We start from the raw sequence: 21409 nt of genomic DNA, 5'->3' as shown, positions 1-21409 counted from the left end.
CATACCCCAGCTGGACCGGCCCAGAAAACCCATTCACTTTAATGAGCCGACCAGAGTCAAACAGTGACTCCGGTCGGCAAATTTTTGCCCCGAATACGGTTTTGTGACCGGACCCAAATCCATAGTATACTACTACTGGGATACAGGAGCATCAGGTTATCCCATCCCCAATTTTTTCTGCCATTTTGTGGAAAACTGTAGTTTTTGACCCAAAGCTAGTAGTGTATTCAAAAGGAAAGGGAAATAGAAAGGGAGGAGTTATAATATTATTTCTAGTGGATTCACATCTGACTTTGGCTCAAAAACTGCAGTGGCAGTTTAACCCCTTAAGGACGCAGGGTTTTTCAGTTTTTGAATTTTCATTTTTTCCTCATCACCTTCTAAAAATCATAACGCTTTCAATTTTGCACATAAAATTCTATATCATGGCTTGTTTTTTGCGCCACCAATTCTACTTTGCAGTGACATTAGTCATTTTACCAAAAAATTCACGGCGAAACGGAAAAAAAATTCATTGTGCGACAAAATTGAAGAAAAAATTTCATTTTGTAACTTTTGGGGGCTTCCGTTTCTACATAGTGCATTTTTTGGTAAAAAAATAACACCTTATCTTTGTTCTGTAGGTCCATATAGTTAAAATGATACCCTACTTATATAGGTTTGATTTTGTTGAACTTCGGAAAAGAATCACAACTACTTGCAGGAAAATGTATATGTTAAAAATATAGATAATAGATACCACATATGTTTATTTTTATTTACACAGTTTTTTTTTTATGGGAAAAGGGGGGTGATTCAAACTTTGATTAGGGAAGGGGTTAAATAACCTTTGTTAACTTTTTTTTTTTCACTTTTTTTTTTGCAGTGCTTGAGCTCCCATAGGGAGCTATAGCACTGCACACACTGATCTCTTATGCTTATCCCTGCAAAGCCATAGCTTTGCATGGATCAATGAGATAGGGGCTCGATTGCTCAAGCCTGTAGCTCAGGCTTGGAGCAATCAAACCCCGATCGGACGCCGCGGAGACAGGTAAGGGGACCTCCGCTTGCGTCCTAGCTGATTGGGACATCGCGATTTTATTGCGATGTCCTGATCAGCCTGACTGAGCTACCGTGAAGCGTTTACTTTCACTTTCAGAAGCGGCGGTCAACTTTGATCGCCGCGTCTGAAGGGTTAATAGCGGGGCACAACGATCGGTGCCGTGCGCTGTAGCCCAGGGTCCCGGCTAGGAATAGCAGATGGGACGACCGGGATTGGGCGTAGGGTGTACAGGTACGCCCTACATGCTTAAGAGGTAAAAAAAAAAAAAAAAACGCCAGAAAAAACCTATGAGGAAACCTAGCCTAACACCTCTAAAATATTAGATGAATTTAAATCAAATTTATGTGGCAAGCATTTATTAACCCCTTAAGGACTAAGGGCGTATAGGTACGGCCTTATGTCCTGGTACTTAAGGATCGGTGAATGGCGAGGACCGGAATGCCTGCTGAAATCGTTCAGCAGGCTCCCCGTGCAAACCCCTGGGGGGGTCCTTGGGAATCTCAATTCAGATCGGCGATTCTGGGCTGATCGGGTCTGTTGTGACCCGATCGCAGGAAAATAGGGATCATCGGAGCTGTCAGAGACAGCTCCGACCATCCTGAAGGATAGGAGCAAGGTGGCAGGGGTGCCACCTCCTCCTATTCCCTGCCATTGGTCAGTCAGGAGTTACCGAGCATTGGCAGTTTGGGGCTGGGGGTTAAAGTTGAAATCCCCTCTCTGCCTGCCCCTGGATGTCCGGGCAGAGCGGGGGAAAGATGGCGGCGGGTAACGAAGTGCAGGAGGATGCCAAAGGACCGGCGATTGCGGCGGGATTGGCGGCAGTAAGGAGGCAGCGGAGGCAGCAGTGAAGATCAGTGGTAAGTGATCTTCACTGCTGCCTTCTAGTAGGGATCGGCCGATTATCGTTTTGGCCGATATCATCGTCCGATAATCATGATTTTGGGCATTATCGGTATCGGCAATTACCCCCCCACCGACCCGCCGTGCCGCATCGCACCCCGCACCGCCCCGGCTCCATTGCCTCCCCCATCCCCGGTTTTATAATAACCTGTTCTCGGGGCCCGGGGTCCACGCTACTTCTGGCTCCTGCTGCGTCCTGCATTACGCTGTGTGCAATGACGAGTGACGTGACGCGACGTCATCGTTAGTGCGCACAGTGACAGCTCAGGAGGATGCCACCTGAGCCAGGTGTAGAGTGGACCCCGGGAACAGTTCATTGTTTTTAAGTCCCGTATACGGACCGTCGCCCACTCCTCTCTCCCCCGCACGCCCTCTTACTCTCCCCTATGTGTAATTATGCTGTCAAGCCTTTCAATATGAATAAAGAAGCTTGATTCACCCTGCAAGACCTGGTGAGTGCTCCATCTTTCTTAGCTTGTACATAGAACTGCTATTGACTTTTCACATGTGAAACAGATAATACACCTGTGTACCGTGGAAGGCTGAACCTCAGTGACGGGACTCTCTTTGTATAGAACTGTTTACATTTGAGGTAATTTGCACAGGGGTGGCTGATTGTTACAGCGGTTCTCACATAAACAGAAAAAAACAACAACGCCCACATGTGACCCCATTTTGGAAACTAAACCCCTCACGGAATGTAACAAGGGGTATAGTGAGCCTTAAGTTGGACGTGAAATTGAAAAATTTGTATTTTTTCACTAAAATGCTGGTGTTATCCCAAAGTTTTCATTTTCCCAAGGGGTAATAGGAAAAAAAGCCCCCCAAACTTTGTAACACCATTTCTTCTGAGTATATAAATACCCCATGTGTGGATGTAAAGTGCTCTGTGGTGCACTACAGGGCTCAGAAGGGGAGTGCCATTGGGCTTTTGGAGAGAGAATTTGGCTGGAATTGAAGGCCATGTGCATTTACAAAGACCCCATGGTGCCAAAACAGTGGAACCCCCCACATGTGACCCCATTTTGGAAACTACACCCTCAAAGAATTTAATAAGGGAGCAGTGAGCATATGTGCCCCACAGGTGTCTGACAGATTTTTGGAACAGTGGTCCATGAAAATGAAAAATTTAATTTTTCATTTGCACAGCCCACTGTTCCAAAGATATGTCAAATGCCAGTGGGATGTAAATGCTCACTGCACCCATTGTTACATTCTGTGAGGGGTGTAGTTTCCAAAATAGGATCACATGTGGGGGGGTCCACCACGGGGGCTTTGTTAATGCACATGTCCCCCGACTTGAATTCCAGCCAAATTCTCTCTCCAATAGCCCAATGGCGCTCCTTCTCTTCTGAGCATTGTAGTTAGCCCGCAGAGCCCTTTACATCCACACATGGGGTATTTCCATACTCAGAAGAAATGGGGTTACAAATTTTGGGGGGAATTTTCTCCTATTACCCCTTGTAAAAATGAAAAATTTTGGGGAAAAAATGCATTTTAGTGAAAAAAATAAATTTTCATTTACACATCCGACTTTAATGAAAAATCATCAAACACCTGTGGGGTGTTAAGGCTCACTGTACACCTTGTTACATGCCTTGAGGGGTGTAGTTTCCAAAATAGTATGCTTGTGTTTTTGATTTTTTACTGTTCTGGCACCATAGGGGCTTCCTAAATGCGACATGCCCCCCAAAAACCATTTCAGCAAAATTTGCTTTCCAATAGCCAGATGTGACTCCTTCTCTTCTGGGCACTGTAGTGCGCCCGCAGTGCACTTGATGTCCACACATGGGGTTTTTGCATACTCAGAAGAGATGGGGTTACAAATTTTGGGAGGCATTTTCTCTTATTACCCCTTGTAAAATTTTGGGAAAAATTAGCATTTTTGTGAAAAATACATATACATATACACATCAAAGTTTAACGAAAAGTCGTCAAACACCTGTGGGGTGTTAAGGCTCACGCACCCCTTGTTATGTTCCTTTAGGGGTGTAGTTTCCAAAATAGTATGCCATGTGGGATTTTTTTTTTTTTTTGCTGTTCTGGCACCATAGGGGCTTCCTAAATGTGACATGTCCCCCAAAAACCATTTCAGAAAAACTCACTCTCCAAAATCAAATTGTCGCTCCTTCCCTTCTGAGCCCTCTACTGCTCTGCCAGTACATCCACATATGAGGTATTTCCTTACTCAAGAGAAATTGGGCTACAAATTTTGGGGAGGATTTCTCTCCTTTTACCCTTTGTAAAAATTCAAAAACTGGGTCTACAAGAACATGCAAGTGTAAAAAATTAAGATTTTGAATTTTCTCCTTCACTTTGCTGCTATTCCTGAGAAACACCTAAAGGGTTAACACACTTACTGAATGTCATTTTGAATACTTTGAGGGGTGCAGTTTTTATAATGGGGTCATTTATGGGGTATTTCTAATAAGAAGTCCTTCAAATCCACTTCAAAACTGAACTGGTCCCTGAAAAATTCCAACTTTGAAAATGTTTTGAAAATTTGGAAAATTGCTGCTGAACTTTGAAGCCCTCTGATGTCTTCCAAAAGTAAAAACATGTCAACTTTATGATGCAAACATAAAGTAAACATATTGTATATGTGAATCAATATATAATTTATTTGGTATGTCTATTTTCCTTACACGCAGAAAGCTTTAAAGGTAGAAAAATGCTAAATTTTCAAATTATTCATGAAATTTTGCAAGTATCGGTGAAAATTTTACCACTATGTTAAAGTATAATATATCATGAAAAACCTATCTCGGAACCAAATGCATAAGTAAAAGCATTCCAGAGTTATTAATGCTTAAAGAGTACCTGTAATCAACAAAAACTTTTAATATGTTGTTCATAATCATTAATGAAGAGATGTTGTATTATATCTTCATTAAAAAATATTAATATTTATACCAGTTTTTCATTTTATACTTTTAGCCACTAGGGGTCACTCTTCTATGCCTAGTCTGCAAGCAGCATCCTATGCTTTTCATAGTAAGTATACAGCTTTTAGGACTAATGCTGAAAGGGCTCTGGTCCTTCCACCGGAAGTTCAGTATTCTCAGCTCAGGAATCACTCTCAGCCTGTGAGCTACAAGTCTGCACATGCCTCTCATATAACAGCCAGTCACCTCCCCTCCCCCTGCTCTGTGTTCTCCCTGCCCCTCACCACATGTTATCTTATACATTGTATTATCTTACTGCACTCCCTGCTCTGTGCCCCCCCCTGACATTCATCTTAATTACTGCCTCTGTAATTGCTCCCACCGCCCCTGGTTCTCAGTATTGACTTTTTAGTGCAGAGAGACACAGGAGAGAGAGAGGCAGGCTGCCGTCCCTTCCCTGTACTTAGTCTGTATGCACACTGCAGAGCAGTGTTTCCCAACCAGGGTGCCTCCAGCTGTTGCAAAACTACAAATCCCAGCATGCCCGGACAGCTGTTGGCTGTCTGGGCATGCTGGGAGTTGTAGTTTTGCAACAGCTGGAGGTGCCCTGGTTGGGAAACACTGCTGCAGAGGGAGAGCAGCATACAGGAAGACTGGCAGAAGCAGAGTCCCAGCCAGGCTTCATGTGACATCATGCCTGCCGGGTCCCACCTCCTTCCACCCCTCAGAAAGACAGTGCTCCTGAGCTAAAGAAGAGGGATAAAAAAAGGTATTTCCACAGAGTTTTAAACCTCAATAAACACAGGGATAGGCATAGTTAGAGTAAGGGACAGATGGGGAGGGGGATCAGGGAAAGTTTAGATGATGACAGGTACTCTTTAAAGGTACAGTAGTCAGATGTGCAAAAAATGCTCTGGTCCTTAAGGTGAAAATGGGCTTGGTCTTTAAGGGGTTAAAGGAGGTTCCTCTAGGGCGCAACATATAGCATAATTGTAATGTCAAATAATAATCATGAAAATTGTGTATAACGCCAGGCCCCCAATATCCCTGGGCATTCAGAGAAAGATAAACGCTTCCTTTCATTTAAAGTTTTGACAAGCTTTTTGAAGCATTTTTAAAGGCAGATGGATGAGTGCAGCATTTAGTATGTAAAGAATTTAAGGTAATTATTTTAGTTAAAGCTAATCGATTGGCCATTGATAAGGGGAATTTAAGCAATGTTGATGAACGCTTCTGGATATTTGCTATTGCTAGAATAAAATAAGAACATACAAACTCTCCATCTTTAGCACACATCTTAATCCCAAGGTATTGAAATTATCATATTGATTAAGACTTACAAATAACGCCTCAATATTACTGTCCAAGGGGAGGAGGCAAGATTTGTTCCAAATAGAACAAATATAAAAAGGTCTTGTTAGTGTTCAAGACAGGATGGTGTGGGAGCATGACTCACCAACTAGATGAAAGAAAAGACCTTGTGAATATAATCAAATACATTTGGACGTATGCTTCGGTCCTGGCATGATGCACTGCAGGAGATCGCTGGCGGGGTCTGGCTGTCAATCACAGCCAGGGTTGCACCGCAGCTGCCGAGGTAGCATTACTCCATAGATGCCGTGATCAGTCCTGATCACGTAATCTATGGGGTTTACAGGGGGAGGGGGCTCCCCCTGTTCACCAACAGAGATCCCACTATGCGATTGCGGGATACCGCTGGTTGCCATGAGCTGGATCGCACAGGCTGCATGTCAGTGTGATACTGACAGGTATACTGTGCTGCAGTATACAGTAGATGTACTGCAGAATAGTATAAACTGTAAAACGTGTAAAATATAAAAATTATTTTTTTTAATCAATTAATAAAGTGTAAAAAAAAAAATACATGGCCCTTTCCTAATAAAACCCTGTATTATCACCCCCCCAACAAAAAAAAACCAGCCCGAACCTATACAGAATCTGTATGCCATGTCTGTAATGACTTGTACAATAAAACGATAATGGTATTTTCTCGCACTGTGAAAGCAGAAAAAAAAAATTAAAAATTCAAATTTCGGTCCAAAACATGGAATAAAAAAGTTCAAAAGGTAGCATGAATCGCAAAAATTGTACCAATAAAAAGTACAGCTTGTCCCGCAAAAAGTAAGTCCTCACACAATACTGAACAATGTCTGAACATGTCAACACAAAAAAAGGGAAAAAAAAGAATTTAGTTGAGAAAAGGAAAAAGAACATAAAAAAGCTATATAAATCGGGTATCTCCATTATCGTACCATCTCATAGAATGAAAATAATAGTATAATTTTTACCATATAGTGAATGTTTTAAAAAATGTTTTAAGAAAAGCCAGAAGTTTTCAAATTTTTTACAATATTTTTTAGTTTTTCACAAAAAATGCTGTACGAATCAACAAAGATTTACCACTCATATAAAGTACAATATGTCACGACAAAACTAAAAATCTAAAAATCGCGTTGCTAAGTAAAAGCATGTCAAAGTTATCTATATACAATGCTCAAAAAATCAAAAAAATAAAGGGAACACTTAGATAACACATCCTAGGTCTGAATGAATGAACTAACTGTATGAAATACTTTTGTCTTTACATAGTTGAATGTGCTGACAACAAAATTACACAAAAATTATCAATGGAAATCAAATTTATCAACCCATGGAGGTCTGGATATGGAGTCACACTCAAAATCAAAGTGGAAAACCACACTACAGGCTGATCCAACTTTGATGTAATGTCCTTAAAACAAGTCAAAATGAGGCTCAGTAGTGTGTGTGGCCTCCTTGTGCCCGTATGACCTCCCTACAAAGCCTGGACATGGGATTGTAGGGAGGCATCCGCCAACTCCTAGACAGTCTGTGGTGCAACGTGGCGTTGGTGGATGGAGCGAGACATGATGTCCCAGATGTGTTCAATCAGATTCAGGTCTGGGGAACGGGCGGGCCAGTCCATAGCATCAATGCCTTCCTCTTGCAGGAACTGCTGATACACTCCAGCCACATGAGGTCTAGCATTGTCTTGCACTAGGAGGAACCCAGGGCCAACCGCATCAGCATATGGTCTCACAAGGGGTCTGAGGATCTCATCTACCTAATGGCAGTCAGGCTACCTCTGGCAAGCACATGGAGGGCTGTGCGGCCCCCCAAAGAAATGCCACCCCACACCATTACTGACCCACCGCCACCGCCAAGCCATGCTGGAGGATGTTAAAGGCAGCAGAACATTCTCCACGGTGTCACGTCTGTCAAATGTGCTCAGTGTGAACCTGCTTTCATCTGTGAAGAGCACAGGGCGCCCGTGGAGAATTTGCCAATCTTGGTGTTCTCTGGTAAATGCCAAACATCCTGCATGGTGTTGGGCTGTAATTACAACCCCCACCTGTGGACATCGGGCCCTCATACCACCCTCATGGAGTCTGTTTCTGACTGTTTGAGTGGACACATGCACATTTGTGGCCTGCTGGAGGTAATTTTGCAGGGCTCTGGCAGTGCTCCTCCTTGCACAAAGGCAGAGGTCCTGCTGCTGGGTTGTTGCCCTCCTACGGCCTCCTCCACATTTCCTGATGTACTGGCTTTTCTCCTGGTAGCGCCTCCATGCTCTGGACACTACGCTGACAGACACAGCAAACTTTCTTGCCACAGCTCGCATTGATGTGCCATCCTGGATGAGCTGCACTACCTGAGCCACTTGTGTGGGTTGTAGATTCCGTCTCATTCTACCACTAGAGTGAAGGCACCGCCAGCATTCAAAAGTGACCAAAACATCAGCGAGGAAGCATAGGAACTGAGAAGTGATCTGTGGCCACCACCTGCAGAACCACTCCTTTATTGGGGGTGTCTTGTAATTGCCTATAATTTCCACCTGTTCTCTGTTCCATTTGCACAACAGCATGTAAAATTAATTGTCAATCAGTGTTGCTTCCTGAGTGGACAGTGTGATTTCACAGAAGTGTGATTGACTTGGAGTAACATTGTGTTGTTTAAGTGTTCCCTTTATTTTTTATTTTTTGTTGAGCAGTGTATATAAAACTCAATGGCCCTCATTTAGTAACAGGATTCCTACTCTTTTTGTCGGGTTTTGCGCCTAAATTCGGTAGCACAGACCATGCAACAGAATGTGTGACAGAAAAAACCTGACAGAATCTGAAACACTTTGAGTGGAAAAAAAAAAATACAAAATGGGCGTGGTTTTCGGGAAAAGGGCCATGTTTCCTACATTTCATCCAAAATCACTCCTCTTTTCTGAAAACCACTCTGAAAATCATGTGAATTTTCTGGGAAGAAAACCCTACACTTTAAAGCATGTATAAACTTTCCGAAAGTGGCGTAAATTAGTAAATACCATGAAAAAAAAGGTTGGAACAGCAAAAAAACACAACAAAACCTACACTCCACTCTTAGTAAATCAGGCCCAAAGGCCCTCATTTACTAAGAGTGGAGTGTAGATTTCTTTATGGGTTTTAATTCTATTTTCCACGGTATTTACTAAGGTTTCCCTACATTTTCCACTTTCCCTACACTTTGCTTGTTTTTACACATGTTCTGAACTGTCTGGTTTTCCTCAGCTCAAATCAACCACATTTTATGTGGTATCCTTAGTAAATATGTTGGATTTTTGTGAAAATGTTTGGAACACGCCCCTTTTTGGAGACGACGCCCTTTTCATGTTTTCTTAGCAAAATGGAGAGTTAGTCGGGTTTTTTTTTTTTAATTCTGGCACAAATTCTGGTGCAGACAGAATTTCTGGCGCAGACAGAATTTCTGGCGGAATGCGACAGAATCTGGCGCACAACCCGACAAAACATGTTGGGTTTGCAATAGTAAATGAGGGTCAATGTGTGTATTTGTGTATGTTCCAGTATCACTTCCAAACGGCTGAAGATATTAACACTAAACTTGGTACACATGTTACTTATATGTCAACAACAAACTTGGATAGGTAATTTAACCCTTAATCACCCCCATTTGCGAGGGTCGGGGTTTTTGTTTAAAGTCCCATACAAGTCTACTGGAAATATGTTACTGCATAACTTTCAAACAGCTGGAGATATTTCGTTAATACTCGTTCACGTGTTACGTGTCACTAAAAATATGGGATAGTTAATTTAACCATAACCTACCCTCATTTGCGAGTCAAGTCCAATGCAAATTTATGGGAAATGTATGTTCCAGCATAACATCCGTATGGCTGGAGATATTTCAATAATACTTGGTCACATGTTACTTATATGTCAAATAAAAACATGTAATAGTTAAATTAACCCCTAATCTACCCCCATATGTGAAGGATTGGGTTTTGAATCCAGTCCCATACAAGTATATAGGACTTCTGGTGCCTTTCTCCACAAGTTCCACTCTCCTGGTGAATGCGTCAGTCCGGCTGGCAAACCACACCCTACTCACATTCCATACCTCATCTTGCAAAGACAAGCCCACCCTTTAAGCCAAACCCCTTTTATTTTCAGCTTACAATAACTTTACTACAACGCAGCCCCACCTGAGGAAGGGATATGAGTTTTAGAAATTAGGATTAGATATGGGGACGGGATATGAGGTCGGGATATGGGGACAGGATATGAGGTTGGGATATGGGGATGGGATATGAGGTCGGGATATGAGGTTGAGATATGAGGAGGGGATTTGGGGTCGGGATATGAGGAGGGGATATGGGGTAAGGATTTAAGGATGGGATATGAGGACAAAAGCTTCCTCCTTTGTTGCTTTTCTTCCCCCACAAGAATAATGTAGGAAAATCAGAGCAGCGCCAGGTACTCAGCTAGATACCATTTAAAGGCTAGGTTTCCACTGAGGTTTTGTGCTGACGTTTCTTTAGGGTAGAAAATGCCAGAAAAAAATGCACACTGCCACAGATTTTCCCTCTGTTTTGGCGTTTTTTTTTCAGAAGTTTTTTTGTGCATTTTTACCTTTGTGTGGAAAGTACCGTATTTATCAGCGTATAACACGCATTTTAACAAGTATAACACGCAAGTCTATCTGGGTGTTATATGCCGATAAGCCGCTGCAGTTCAATGATTTAAAGCGGGCTCTTTAAATCAAAGAACTGCAGCGGCTTTTGCAGGTCCAGAGACCTGCCGTCGCTGCCGGCTTCTCTGCCCATGCCTATCCTGGGGTCCAGAGACTGCCGGCGCCGCTGCCCCATTACCTTGCCCATCACCCCCGGTTTTTCTGACCCAGCAGAAGCCCCCAGGAAAGGCAGGGGTAGAGAGGCCATCGCTGCCCACTTCTCCCCCCTGCCTTTCCTGGAGTCTTGAGCCCTGCTGCCGCCGCTTCTCTCCCCCTTGCTGTCGGCGCCGCTGCCCCATTGCCTCCCCCCATCCCCGGTTTTATAATTACTTGTTGCCGGGGTCGGGTCCGCGCTGCTTCTGGCTCCGGTGTGGCATCTATGCGTCATTGCTATGCGCTTCGAGGCGCAATGACAAGTGATGCGACGTCACTCGTCATTACGTAGCACAACGCATAGCAACGACGCATAGACGCCACACCAGAGCCAGAAGCAGCATGGACCCGACCCAGGGAACAGGTAATTATAAAACCGGGGATGGAGGGAGGCAATGGGGCAGCGGCGCCGATAGCCAGGGGGAGAGAAGTGGCGGCAGCAGGGCTCTAGACCTCAGGAAAGGCAGGGGGAGAGAAGCGGGCAGCGACGGCCTCTCTCCCCCTGCCTTTCCTGGGGGCTTCTGCGGGGTAAGAAACAGTGTATCGGGGTATATACATGCACACAGGCGCACCCTCATTTTACTAAGGATATTTGGGTAAAAAACTTTTTTTACCCAAATATCCTTGGTAAAATGAGGGTGCGTGTTATAGGCCGGTGCGTGGTATACCTCGATAAATACAGTACATTTTTGGCCTCTTTGGCAGTTTCCCTGTGGACATTTTTTTACGAATTTTGTTGGGTACCAAAAAATAAATAAATGATGCAGTAGGGATGGGAAAAATCATAAGGAACGAAATTTATATTTTTTATAACAAATTTTTATATATTTTTTTCAATCAGGGTACCATATGGCCAATCACAACTCTCAGCTGCAAATATGAATCAGTGATGTGAATTTCTATTCACATCACTGGCCGGACGGAGTTAATAGCAAGGATTGCGGAGCACTGCAGAGTGTTCCCTGCTTCTTTGGATTATAAGTCCAGGTCGCAACGGGTCTCAAGAGTGAGACCCAGTGTGATCTGTCCTATAGTGCAGGTTCTACAGCTCCTAGCATGGAACAGACTCTGTTCCATGCTGGGAGTAGTGGTAGTACCAAAATAATATCAGAATTATAGTTAATAAAGTAACACAGTAGTTAAAGGGGTATTCCAGGAATTCTTTTTATTTGACTATGCTAAAGGGACTGTAAAGTTACATAATATAGTGTCTGTACCTGCACCTGGTTTCACCTTCTTATGAGTTCTTTGCTCTGGATGTTCATTTTTAACAGCATACAAAATGATTACTGTCTCAGGTATTCCCAGGAGGCAGTGTGGCCAAGACACGTCCTCACTAGTCAGGTGATGACAGGGAACCTGTTCTGGTTCAATGGGTGGAGCGATCACAGGGAATTTGCAACAGCTGGACCCTGATTAGAAAGCACTGGCCATTTTGCATGGAATTCAGCTTGTTTACGGTTCAATGGGTGATGCGTGGGATTTGTAATAAAATAGAAAACATTAAAAAAAAATTAAAAAAAAAAAAACAGTTAACAAAAAGATAGCCACAGCTTTATGGTAATCTCACAACATACAACATAGCCATTTAGCCCAAAGACAAGCATAGATCCTTCCTAAGCATTACTGTCTGACAGGTAAGTGCTAAAATCACCTTATGGTGGATAATCCCTTTAAAAGAAATTACATTTTATAAATCACATTATTAAAATACATTAATAATAAAGTGTTACAAAATTAATAATAAAAAAACATATTATTTTTACAATTACATGGCCCCTTTATCCATTTTTAACATTGCCAGATACATTTTTATGTCCCTGCCCGCTTACTTAAATTGTTCCCTGCTTAAAAAATTTAATAAAACAATAAAAATGTAATAAAACTATTTTAACCTACGAAATGTAATCAAAAAAACTAACTTCATCCCTTTTTTAGATCGCTGAAGGAAAAAAAAAAGAATAAAAAACGTCCCCAAAAACGCCATTGTTAAAACCCACATGGCTTCTTTTTTGGCGTTATTTTTTTTCACTCCCATAGACTTCTATGAGAGAAAAATGGCAAGATTGCAAGAAGAAACATCATAGTCTCAACAAGAGGTCCTTTTTGAAATTCGCCCACTGTGCCCAAAATAGCTGAAAAACACCAAAGGGATAAAAAAAAACACGCCAAACTCGAAAACACCAAGGGGGAGATTTATCAAAACCCGTCCAGAGGAAAAGTTGCCCAGTTGCCCATAGCAACCAATCAGATCGCTTCTTTCATTTTCAACAAGGCCTTTGCAAAATGAAAGTAGTGATCTGATTGGTTGCTATGGGCAACTGGGCAGCTTTTCCTTTGCACAGGTTTTGATAAATCTCCCCCCAAGTGAATATGGCATTTTGCAGTTTCTTACTGACGTGCACCTAACATCTGGCCGCTGCAATTTTTCAAGGATAAAGTATCCAGTATAAGAAAACATTTTTTTGCAGCATCAAATACGCTGCTTATCTGCTCAGTTAGTCTCGAGCAAGCATACAATGGCTGGAAGATGACTAGAACTTGATAAGAGGAGAAAAGATTAAGAGGGATGTTGCCCAAACTCGAATAGTAAACTCAGCCTGTGTGTGCACATAGATTTCACCGATCTAGGACTCGCCTAATAGCTATAGCCTATATTCATGGGATGAATTGTCACGAGGAAAAAATATAGAAATCACCTAAATATATCCTCCTGATCTACTTGATGAATCATAAAACATAACCTTTATTTTAGATTGATTATAAAATACAAAATTCAATACAAAAATTTTTGTGCATCACCAACCAAAAAAATACCAAAAAAATAGTGCTGAGGAGCCCGGAGGTGTAGAGCCCACCAGACAGCTTAGGGGATAATGAAAATTAGGCCCTAGCTTAAAACAGAGGGAGGGTATACTAAATAGTTGTAGATATTTTTAGGTAAAATAATGACCAGCAGATATTTTTGAAATAGGGGAGGGGAAGTGCCCACTAATAGTATGATACCCGTCCCTCTTTCCCTGCCTTTTGAGGGACCCACCTCCTTAATAGGGTGGCCTCAACCATGGTGCCGGACCCTAAGTGAAGGAGAAAACAATAAAAGAGACAGATAATATAGTAGGGAGAAGTAGGGCTGGGTCTCTACAGCTCAGGGCTCCAAAAAAAAAGTATAATAAACAAATAACCAAAATATCAATGCAATAAACCCAAAAAGGTGCATTAAAAAAGACTATTCTGCCACAAAAAAATGTTAGAAACCAACGTGTTTGGCTTTTGCTTAAAGGGGTACTCCGTTACCTTGCTGTCGGAGCTCCGCTTCCCAGAGTCCAGAAGTTATTGTTCCGAACGATGTGTGTGCGGGCTTCCATGTTCAGGGCCGCCCCTCATGATGTCACGCCCGGCCCCTAGTGATGTCATGCCCACCCCCTCAAGGAAAGTCTATGGGAAGGGGGTGTGACGGCCGTCGCGTCCCCTTCCCATAGACTTTCGTTGAGGGGGTGGGCGTGACATCACGAGGGGCAGCCCTGAACACGGAAGCCCGCACACACATCGTTCGGAACAATAACTTCCGGATGCTGGAAAGTGGAGCTTCAACAGCAAGGTAACGGTGTACCCCTTTAAACTGTTCAATACAGTAGACTGTTGGCTTCCCAGCCAGTAGCCCTGTGGTAATGACATGTATGTCGCCTTTCTTTCCTTCAAGGAATGTATAAAATACATTTGCATATTAATACAGAGGAGTCAGAGTCGGAAGTACAAAAAAACTGTGGAGTCGGAACATTTATCTACCAACTCCACAGCCCTGCCTCTGGCCGTCAGGAAGCCGCAATTATTCCCCAGAGGTCTCAGTCAGACCCCATGGACCCACCGGAACCAGTAATTTTAACTTTTAGATCCTGTGATAAACTTTTATGCATGATCACCGATGTCCAGTATTAGTGGTGAGTCCTGGCTGTTGAGAGCAACCATTACTCACCGTCTATGAAGTGAGCTCAACTCCTTCATAGACTGTTAATGCTTCATGCTGTAAATATACTTAAAGGGAATGTGTCACCAAATAATTATAATTTTTTCTTAAAGGTTAAATACATTTGTGTATGTTTTAAATATTTTTGGAAATCTTTAAAAAGAAATTCATTTGTCAGAAAATGAAAAATTATTATTAAAGTTTTCTTATATCCCACTTTGACCAGTAGAGGGAGCTAAAATTAGAATGTGAAGAGAAAGTAACTTGAAACTTGGCTGCTGAAAATTTGATCCACCCCTCTTCCTGTTGGTCACCTCACACCTCCCTTCCTCTTGTGTCTGTGCAACACACACGGCTTTTCCAGGCTCCTGAAGGGCACGTGATATGTTTCGAACTGAAACGTTTATAATCATTAAGGAACATGGTAAAGCTGTGTGTTACAGTAATGCCCTGTAATGACTCATGGCCCTGTAATGATAACAGAGCCTGACTATCTCACACAGCTTTCCCAGGCTCCTGAATGGCATGCGATCTGCTTAGTACTGACACATTTCTGTCCATTCAGGAGCTTGGAAAAGCTATGTGTGACAGTTAGACTCTGTTATCATTACAGGGCCATGAGTCATTATAGGGTCTGACTGCCACACACAGATTTCCCAGGCCCCTTAACCCCTTAACGACGTAGGACGTATATTTACGTCCTGCACCGGCTCCCGCGATATGAAGCGGGATCGCGCCGCGATCCTGCATCATATCGCTTCGGTCCCGGCGCTCATCAACGGCCGGGACCCGCGGCTAATACCACACATCGCCGATCGCGGCGATGTGCGGTATTAACCCTTTAGAAGCGGCGGTCAAAGCTGACCGCCGCTTCTAAAGTGAAACTGATAGTATCCCGGCTGCTCAGTCGGGCTGTTCGGGACCGCCGCGGTGAAATCGCGGCGTCCCGAACAGCTGACCGGACACCGGGAGGGCCCTTACCTGCCTCCTCGGTGTCCGATCGACGAATGACTGCTCCGTGCCTGAGATCCAGGCAGGAGCAGTCAAGCGCCGATAATGCTGATCACAGGCGTGTTAATACACGCCAGTGATCAGCATAGGAGATCAGTATGTGCAGTGTTATAGGTCCCTATGGGACCTATAACACTGCAAAAAAAAAAAAAAAAAAGTGTTAATAAAGGTAATTTAAAAAGGTCATTTTCCCATTAAAAAAAAAAAAACTGTGTAAAAAAAAAATAAACATATGTGGTATTGCCGCGTGCGTAAATGTACGAACTATAAAAATATATCATTAATTAAACCGCACGGTCAATGGCGTATGCGCAAAAAAATTCCAAAGTCCAAAAAAGCGTATTTTGGTCACTTTTTATACCATTAAAAAAATTAATAAAAAGTGATCAAAAAGTCCGATCAAAACAAAAATCATACCGATAAAAACTTCAGATCACGGCGCAAAAAATGAGTCCTCATACCACCCCATACATGGAAAAATAAAAAAGTTATAGGGGTCAGAAGATGACATTTTTAAACGTATAAATTTTCCTGCATGTAGTTATGATTTTTTCCAGAAGTGGGACAAAATCAAACCTATATAAGTAGGGTATCATTTTAACCGTATGGACCTACAGAATAATGATAAGGTGTAATCTTTACCGAAATATGCACTGCGTAGAAACGGAAGCCCCCAAAAGTTACAAAATGGCATTTTTTTTTCGATTTTGTCGCACAATGATTTTTTTTTCCGTTTCGCCGTGCATTTTTGGGTAAAATGACTAATGTCACTGCAAAGTAGAATTGGCGACGCAAAAAATAAGCCATAATGTGGATTTTTAAGTGGAAAATTGAAAGGGTTATGATTTTTAAAAGGTAAGGAGGAAAAAACGAAAGTGCAAAAACGGAAAAACCCTGAGTCCTTAAGGGGTTAATGGCCAGAAATGTTTCAGTACTAAGTAGATCAGGAGCTTTGGAAAGCTGTGTGTGAAATCAGTGAAGAGGTCTACAAATTGAAGAGGTCGGGGATGTGCAGGGAGCCGAGCTTCAGGACTGACAGGCAGGTCACATAGGTGAGCAAGCGTGAAGGAGGACGGGAGGGACTGCAGCTCTAAACTTTGTATAATCTCTCCTGTCCCATGTCTGCAGAGTGAGCTGAGAGGAGACCAAGGCAGGACTGTGTAATGTGTATGACTGTGTGGTGCCCCTATCCCCCTCTCTGATGCTCTCTGCTCCATTGATAGGTCACTGTTCCTCAGGGACATCAAGAAAAAGGCTCTAGCTCCCCCTTTCATTTCATCAGCCTGTACTTTGCACATGTGCAGTAAGCAGTCAATGCTTTTCTATGAGACCCTCTCAGTCTTAACATTCCTATGCCCTTGTGCCTGCCATAAAGCAACTGTGTAAGTGTTGTGAAGTGACACTCATTTCGGCCACATCAATTGTTTTCACTCTTACTATGACCAGCATAAATGGCTGTATAATAATGAAGGAAAAGCTTATTTAATTAATCCATGAAGGGTGATATTATACAGAAGAGCAGTGTGTGTATGATAATGAACCATATATATTTTTGTCTATTAAGTCTAGGGGGGAAGCTCAATCACTTAAGTCATTAAAGATGAGTGCGGGGTGATGATATGTGTCACCTTCCATCTATGACACATTAGCTGATGTCATAGTCCACGGGTGCACAAATGATAGATATATATATATATATATATATATATATATATATATATATATATACACACACATACACACACACAAAACACACACGAGTTCCCCCAAGGTATTATAGGAAAACCATATAAATACAGAAAGTCAATTTACCGGAAAATATCATTTGTCCTTGGAGGGGTCTTCTGCCCAAAGAATAAGAAACTTCTGGGTCTAAGAAGACGAAAAGGAAAAAATGAGGATGCCATTAACATAAAAACTCCCAGGTGGGGAAAGGGTTAAAGTGTATGGGCACACTGTGCACACACCACGGTTTAGGTCAGAATCCCTTTCTGATGTTAATGTGACATATACTGGAAACAGACTCCTTTAACATAAAAACCTAAATTAAACAATGGGTTTTCTTTGATGCCTCATTCCATTTAACACCTTAAGCCCATTCTGACCTTGAAGACACAGCCAAAATTAATCTTTGCCTTTTAAGAGACATAACTCTTATTTTTCCCCATCCACAGAGCCATATGCTTTTTCGCACAACCAATTTTATTTTGTAGCGACACCTTTTATTCTACTATTAAATGTATGGTGAACTGAAACAAAATGTGGTGGAAATTGAATAAACAGCAATTTTTCTAATTTTTGAAAGTTTTGTTTTTATGCAATCCCCTTTACAGTAAAATGGCGATGTTCTCTTTATTATGTGGGCCAATACAATTTTAATGATACCCATGTTTACATGTTTTTCTATTATTGTACTGCTTTTAAAAACAGTCTACCTCTTTTAACAAACTATGAATGCTTAAAATTTCCATATTTTAACCCCCTATAACTTTTTTCGTATACAGTGCTGTATGTGATGCACTGTGGTATGTACTTTTTATCACTACCATATTGTGTAGATGTGACTTTTTGATCACTTTTTATTCCATTTTTGGGGAATGCGATATGACCAAAAATCAGCAATTTTGGACTTTGGATTTTTTTTTTTTATGCTTAGTTAATAGTTAGAACATTTCAGGAAATGACGATACCAAATATGTTTATTTTATTCCTTTTTTTGTAAAATGGAAACGGGGGGGGGGGGGGGGGTTATTACATTTTTTATTGGGCAGGGGGGCTAGGGGAGGAGTACCCCTTTATACTTGAGCAGTCAGGTCGTACATTTACTCCCTGTGTCCTCTAGGGATTAATGATGCCTCAGGTAGCCAGGATGCAGATCAGCCCCATTTAAAAAAGGGTTATCCACCATAAGGTGATTTTAGTAGTACATACCTGCCAGAACTCTGTATTTCCTGTTGAATTTAGTTCTCTAAACTACACATCCCATAGTTCCAGAGTTTGTAAGTATGAGGTCCCTTTCCTCCCTCCCACACATCAGTCACCCCACGCATTAAAACACACCTGTGATGCCTTCAATGCAATGCACCATTAGTTTTCTAATCAGGGGGCATACAGTTGTTGCAAAATGATCTCTCTCCCACCCATTGAAGCAGGACAGACTCCCTCTGATCACCTGACTAGTGATGTCAGGTCTCGATGCATTGCAACCTGGGAAATCCAGAGACCTGAGTAATTTTGTATGCTGTTAAAAATAAATATTGGGTTGAAAATCACATATTGTGAGACCACCGTCACACACAGGTACAGACACTATATTATGACTACACTAACTTTACAGCCCCTGTAGCATAGTCAAATAAAAAGATCCTGGAATACCCCTTTAATGTTCAAATCTGCCATATAAAAAGCTAACATCTACTGTAGAAATTCAATATGCTTTCAGATGTCTACTGCTGTTCTGCAACATATTTTTGTGATAGACAAATCCTTTGGGAGAACATGACTATACAGTAAGCCAAAGAATAACAAAATGTTAATTGTGATCATTTCTTGGATGAAGAAAATTAAAAGCAGCAGCAGAAATAGACACACAGCCTGTGAAAAAGTGTGAAAAGGTAACACTACACAGTAACTATAGTAACTTAAGTGGATGATCAATCCAGATCCTCTCAAAGAACAGGAAAACATGCCAAGCTTTTTAATGTGGAATAAATACATCAAGGACGATATCATTGTGACTGCAATACAAATCGAGGAACTCTTAACGAATAATCTTCGAAATAACGGAGCATGTTCACTTTGTACAAATATTGTTGGGATAACAATATGTAATGTCCAAGTACAGGATATATTCCTGTACAGTACTTAGGCCCTGTCAGGTTGAGTCCCTCATTGTCCTAGGGGCTCTCCTGCAGTGTCTTCCCCATAATAGTAAGTCTAATGTTATGTATAGTGTTGTAAATATAGTGCATAATGTTATGTATAGGTATATAAAGTATAAAGGACCTTTAAGGGCCTTTGGAGGTATCACCTGTTATGTTCACATGATGTATTATGTATGTTACCAAGAGTGCACCAGTTGACCACCTGACCTGCAGCTTGACCTATGGGCTTCTTGCTCAGCCCCCCCCCCTTTATAAGAGGGGGAGCGATTACAATCTCTCTCTTAGATTCTGAGGAACAGCAAAGCACAGACATTACAGATCTTGTGTCCAGTACACCTGGAGGCCATAAAGCCTGCACACCAGAGTCAAGTCACAAGTCATGTCAATTATAGTCAGAGTGGCTGTATTGAAGTCTGACCCAAAAGTACTGCAAGTCCCAGCAAGCTGCAAGGCCCTGTCTGTGTTACTGTAAATACTTTACCAACTGTCTAACCTCAGTAAAGCTACCGTTAACCCTTAGCTGGTCTTGGACTATTATTGCCCTGCCTAACCTTGGGATAGCGGTGCTACCGTTCGGTTGGTTACCGGAAAAAAAACACTCTGGCGTCACAAATATTAGAGATTAATAACACCTTGCCCCTGGGCTATACCACCTGTCCCATCCACCTACACCCTTCACATCCAATGATCACACCATAACAAAATTGTACAGGACTTTGTCATTGTAATGTGTTACTGACGTGGCTCTGTTAAAGTAGAGGGGGAGGTGAAGAAAACTGTGTTGTTCATTGTGGAAAAGTCTGTGAAAGTTAAATTGACCATGTGAAAGATCAGAACAGAGGCCATGTTGCGCACCAAAATGTCTGTCGTACCTGCAAGGGTTAAACTGATGGTCGAGAAGCGCATGAAAGGTTTCCGCCAGAGCCAGCATCCCGCCCCTGGGCGTTAAGATCATGTTGCCGTGTCCTATCTGAGGTGGAACTTGAAAGGTCCGCCCCTTGTTGCCAGGGGCGGACGAAGAGGATGCACCACTGAGTCGCTTCCGGTCCCAGGCCCCGCTGAGGACGCCCTTCCAGCTGTCGGCCATCTTGTCGGAGACCAGTATAAGAAGCGAGCCTGACCTCTTCATTTCACCGGAAGCGCTGGCAAGGAGCAAGAAGATGGCGGAGTCGCAGGAATCCATGTGTGCCGAGAGTCCCAAGATGGAACTGAAAGATTGTCTGATTGCCGCGGCCGCTGTGAAGGTGTTCCAGGAGTTATCGGATCGCCTGTATAAGCTCTACATCGGGGGCCGAAGACGCCCACCTGAAGGTGCCCTTGCAGGAGGAGAGTGCCCACAACCTCGGCTGAAGGTACGCCAAAGTCATCACGAGAGCCGTTGCCAGTGAGGTTGTCACCCCATCGCCGGGGATCCTGGGCCGAGATACTGTTGGAGGAGTCGGAAGTGAGTACCCTAGCTGGAGACCCTCTACAGACGAAAGTTAGAGCACCCCTGAGAGGGTGAACTACCCCTGGAGTGCCGTCGTGCCAC

At 42.6% G+C, this 21409-nt stretch overlaps 1 protein-coding gene across 2 annotated transcripts in view; it reads left to right on the top strand.

The window, feature by feature from the left end:
* HDAC10 (histone deacetylase 10) overlaps nucleotides 1–21409 on the top strand; it is a 177485-nt gene that overhangs the window by 72829 nt on the left and 83247 nt on the right. Inside the window, exon 1 of one of the 2 annotated variants that reach the window (XM_056573752.1) lies at nucleotides 13565–13618. The exons of the other annotated variant lie outside the window; for it this stretch is intronic. The gene's annotated coding sequence lies outside the window, so the exon portion shown is untranslated. Of the gene's footprint in view, nucleotides 1–13564; nucleotides 13619–21409 lie in introns of those variants that run through there. 2 annotated transcript variants of the gene reach the window in all.

This window comes from Hyla sarda, chromosome 4 (genome assembly GCF_029499605.1).
Source record: "Hyla sarda isolate aHylSar1 chromosome 4, aHylSar1.hap1, whole genome shotgun sequence".
In the NCBI taxonomy this organism is placed as follows: Eukaryota; Metazoa; Chordata; class Amphibia; order Anura; family Hylidae; genus Hyla; species Hyla sarda.
This window is presented reverse-complemented; position numbering and strand designations above follow the sequence as displayed.